The sequence below is a fragment of the Dipodomys spectabilis genome, unplaced genomic scaffold (genome assembly GCF_019054845.1).
Source record: "Dipodomys spectabilis isolate Male_0828 unplaced genomic scaffold, ASM1905484v1 ptg000344l, whole genome shotgun sequence".
Classification (NCBI taxonomy): Eukaryota; Metazoa; Chordata; class Mammalia; order Rodentia; family Heteromyidae; genus Dipodomys; species Dipodomys spectabilis.
In genome coordinates, this window is record NW_024871021.1 from 772,176 (window position 1) to 777,559 (window position 5,384).

Consider the following 5,384-nt stretch of genomic DNA (forward strand, 5'->3'; position numbering starts at 1 on the left):
GAAAACCCAAAGAAAATAGAAATCACATAGTACATTAAAAACAACTGCAAAAAAAAATCTCTGTTTCCATACCTTGGAGTTCATTTTGCTCAGCATCAGCTTATATGTTCATATAAACACATAAAGCCACTGGAAAATAATAGCTGCATGGACACTATATCATATAAATAACATGTTACTGTTTTTGATGGAAAAGGTTGAATTAGGATTGGGGAAAACGTGATTCTGATAAAGGAATTTCAAAAGAGTTTAAAAATTATGACAGGTATATTTTAATTGTTCAAATTTTTAACAAATTAGCCTATTAAGAAAATTGCCTGGGAAAATAAGCTTACATGCAAAGAAAGCTATGGAGACCTAGTTGAGAGGGAGCAATGTGGGTAAAGATAGCTCATTTTCACACTAAACAAACTTCAGAAACCTTACTGTAAATCCTGTAGGTTCCCTTGAGAATTGTCCTTACCCAGGAAATATACTCTCACTGTGTGAAATTCAAAGTTCTTAAGAAAACTAAGACATCAAATTTTGTGAATTGACCTTTAATTACCAAAATTATTCTTTGAAAAAGATAATTTGGGTCAAAATATTTAGGGAGAAAGGGCCCTTCAAAATGAAAGAAAGTATTGGGTTCACACTTTTCTGTTTGTAACACTTTCCACAATGTCTTTGCACGTGAAGCACTGAAACACAGAAAAAAATCTGATTGGTTACACCAATGATTACACATTTCTAAGTAGCTCACAAAAAATAATATCCTTATTAACATGAGGTAGTGAAGACTTCTCTTATTACATAAGCCAAAAAGTTTGGGATCAGAAAAGAATTGAGAAAATTGAAAGGGTAAGAAAACAATGTTCTTAGAAGCCCTATCTAAGCATACTGACTTCAGCAGTGGAGGGAGGCCAAAAATTTTGATATAGATTGTCTTAATATTTTTGCTACCTAAAGTGATTTTACAGAGCCTATTTGGCTCACTATAATGTAGAACAGTTTGAATGAGGACAGGAAAATAAATTCTACGTCCAAATGAGGCAACTTAAAAGAGGTTTAAAAGAGAAACCATGAAGATGTAGCGGGGTGGGGTGGGGAGGAGATCTTATAGTCTTTCAGCTTCACTGGACTTGAAGTCAAGAAGCTGTGCTTAATTGGAAATCAGGGAAGAGCTAAGAGGAGGACATAGAATTAGGACATAGAAGCACTGTCCTTTGTAATAGACACTGTTACCCAAGGTATGGATGATTTAACTCTATTCTGTTCCATACATCTTGCTGAGCAAATGCAAGACCAAGAAAAAATAATCTATTGAAATAATTTTGCAAAGAATAACTTCACTGATCCTGATATGGTATCTAAGGAGAGTCTTAAGAGAGAACATAAAAGTGGAGTATACTTCGGTTTCCTCTAAGCATCTTGTTAGCAAAATATATCTTTGAGGTTAGAAGTGATTGAACCAAAAAGTAGTGGAGTACTTATTTTTGTGGAACTTTAGACACAAGAAGACTTTCAAGGTAAAAGAAAAAAAGTATAGCTAAATATTTGTGATCACAGCTTCTTGGATCGGTTTTTTGGAGACAAAGTTTTACATTAGAGTTTGTCCTCATTAACATAGATGTTGGATTTTCGTGGCAACCAAATGCAACGGTGAAGCTTAATGGACTCCCTTGGACAAGTAAACAGCATGGTAGAAAAAAAATGGCAAATAATATTTAGTAAATTAGTTTGGCTAATTATTTTGCCAGAAGAAAGAATGAAAGATGTAATTCAAAATCACTTGACTTAAAAGTATGAAGAAAGAGTAGTGAAGAGAGATGAGAGAAAACATAGAGGACTCTTCTGTCTCCAGTGGAGTAATGGATTCTTGATCTTGTTTCTTCCATTCTATCTTCACAAGCTATCAAGTGTGGCTGAGGACTGGAGTATCCATTGCAGACAAAGAGAACTCACAGAAGAAAATATTTGCAGCAGATGTAGGTGATTCACAACCTTAGACAATCTACTTAAATCTGTTCAAAATTCTCTGCTACCTCAAACTGCCCTCTTTGAACAGCTTTGTTTGCTATTCCCAAGACTACCCTTCATGAACTATTTAAAATTTTGAGAGGTCATATACATCCTCTCTAGAGATTGCTGTTTGGTTGTGATTTTTGTGTGTTTTTGTTTTTTGTTGTGTTTTTTAATTAAATTTCAAAAGGTTGTGCAAGTGTATTGCAATAAATATGTCCATCTAATTGTCCAATGCTCCTGGATCAGAGTGACTCCTTCTATCATTCTCAACCAACCCCTTCTCTAAGATGTATTTCAGAATTATCACTTCCTTTATCACATGTGTACATTGAGTATTCTAGCTGTACTTGCCCCTTGTTCCATTTTTCATTCATTCTGTCTTTACTATTATTCCTCTCTGGTTTCAACTTCCTGATAGTCATTCTGTTAAACTGTTAATATTTTGAAAGGTTTATATACTATCCATGGAGTTTCAATCCTGCGTACACTTGAACTGATGTCAGCTTATATTTCCATAATTCATTCATCTGCAATAACAATTTGCAAGACTGGAGATGTGAAGCACCTAGACATGATTTTATTCTCATCCATTTGTAAGATTAATCTTTAGTCAACAAGAAAGTTTAAAAATGGCTTAGGATATATTCCTAACTACCAAATTTTATAAATGGCTTTGAAAAAGGTTTGTGATTATTTTATTTTACATGGGATAATATTTTCTACTACCTATAAGTTTTGGAATAAGAAGAAGACTTGGTAGAAATAGAAGACAGATTTTATGTTTGTCACATCTCTGATGAGTACCCATATTCATGATTTTAAGTCATATTTCTTACTATGTTAGACTGATAGGTAAAACATAAAACAACATATGATAAAGCAACTATTTGTGACTTTTTAAAATGTACCTTAGTGAGTGATTAAACTTACTTTATTAGCTAGTGTTTGGGTTTGAATTATGGGAGGTTTTTCTATTTGACACATTTCTGTAAGGCACCTACTGAACAGCACAAGTGGTGGATGGTACTATTTCTACACTTTAATGAATGGTTGAACCTGTTTGGCATTAGTGCTGGGTAAATAAAACAACTCTATTGTAACTTGCACCCTAAACTTGAAAAATTTGTAATGTCAATATTGTCTACTTGTCAAATGTTATTTTGGTGAATGTGATTTTTAAAAGATTATTTGAAAAGGAATCTGTTTTCAGGAGATTAAGTGTAGGTTATCGTTGGTTTGAGAATGATAACATTTTTATTCTACAGAAACAAGTTTTACTGAAGTACCAGTATTTTGAAGCATTAACGATCTTCTCAATTAATGTTTTTGTGAATTATATTTGACCTGTAAGTCAAGTTTTCCTAGCCCTGGTAGACCAATTATGGATCTATCGTTCTAGGAACTATTTTTTTTGCCTACTTATGCTGGACTGAAATCTTTGAGTAATCATTAGAAGAGGGGTATTAAAAATAATTTTGTGACATTTGTGATCTTTGTCACTCATATGGGCTGGTCATTTGTAAACTGAAAGTTGGAATTACTGTACTTTCTCTCAGATTTTGTGATCTCATCTTTCATTTTAAGTTGCATTGCATTACACAATTGCTTACCACTAATTCCGGTGTCATAAGGAATTGAGATGGATTTTCAATTACTTTCTGTTGGCATGTTTCATGAGCCTAGGTGAGAAATCTTCCCCTTGTTATCAGATGAAGAGGATAACTAAGACCTGGGATCCTAGGACCCGTGGATCCTGCAGATATCATATCAGCAAAATTTGGGTACAATCAGTAGAAATGCTTCAGAAATATAGAGAAAAACATTTTGCAACCAGTGAGTTAAAACAATAAACAGAGCAGCAGAGTAAAATCCCTTATAGATTAGAGGAAAACAATTGTTTTTTTTTACAATGTGAATTCAGAAGACCAAGAATACTTAGAACATATCACAAAGACATTGCATTGATACTTTTTATATTCTAATGTACATTCTAAACCTTATTATTTATATTCCAATCTATTTATTGTAATAAATATCTATTTATTTGTCAAATTATCAATTAATTCTAGTAAGTAAATAAAATATTAGCACGTATAAATATAAAATATATAACTATAAAATATAAGAAAAAAGGCACATGTTTTGCAATGTTCTGTTGTGGTTAGGGTATCAAAGGCAACTGTGTTTTAAAATATTATTACATTATTTCTACCTCAGTGTTTGGTAGAGTTGGACCTAAAGCTTTACCATTTGGAGATTTACAGCCTAGAGACAAGAGGAAACACTGTGGTTGAAACATTACCAATTTAAGGGCTAATATCGAGGAGAAACATATAGACTACTCTTTTAACTATGAAAATATTTGATGAAAGAGAGGCAGTAGTGTAAATTCCTGCCTGGATGGATGGTAGACTGGCCAGGACATTTGGTAATCATGCATGTGAAAATTTTTTTCACCTTCTTGGCTTTAGCTACTATTGAAATGTTAGGTATAAAAAAACAATTATATTTTGATAAAATACCTTCTAGCCTAAATGATTCTGTCTTAACTGTTTATCTCTCTATGATCCCTTTTAACTAATACTAGTTTTGTTCCAATAAGAAAATCTATGCTGTCAGGGTAAGATATTCTGGTTGGTCTGTTGCTACAGGGAAGAAGAATAAAGGGTCAGGTAGACATTTGTACCAGTAAGACATCATTTAGGAATTTTTAAGCTGCAGAAGTTTAGAAGTAGCTCTTAAGCAAGGCTTACTTTGAATCCATTAGCTCCACAAAGCTAACTCAGTTTATAAATAAGTACTTGAAAAACAATCACCTTTGGACCTAGCTATAAAGGCTTCAAAGTATGATCAAATTTAAAATGAAAAAGACTTAAAATAGTCATTGACAAAAAAATTGCAAATGTGAGCAATCGACCAAACAATATAAGCTTTTCCCAATATACACAGAATTTTAGAGAAGTAAGATCAATAACATTTTTAGGAACAATAAGGTTTCCTAGTTACAAACAGTCAACCAAGGATATATGCCTGTATAAAGATTGCATCAATAACTACTTAAATTTACAGGATACTACATGCTTCAGCAGGACGTTTACCCAAATTACTACAATATAGAGATTATCATGGCACTTGCACAAGGATGATATGAAAATTTGTGAAATATTCCATATTTTTCATTCTTGAGATACAAGAAATGAAAAACAGTTATTAAAAAATTGATTACAAAAATACAAGTCGTTATGTCGAAAAATAAACTTTACAACTTTGTGCGGGTGGAGGGGTAGAGGGAGGATTGAGTGGGGGAGCAAGGGAAGGATGGGAATGGATGGGAAGGGTAAATACAGGAGGAGGCTACAATGCTTGATAAGAAATGTACT

The 5,384-nt window shown here is 33.0% G+C and overlaps 1 pseudogene; it reads left to right on the forward strand.

The window, feature by feature from the left end:
* The first annotated feature begins 5,081 nt into the window (after nt 1-5,081).
* LOC122095352 lies at nt 5,082-5,181 on the forward strand (annotated as a pseudogene).
* Nucleotides 5,182-5,384: the final 203 nt, after the last annotated feature.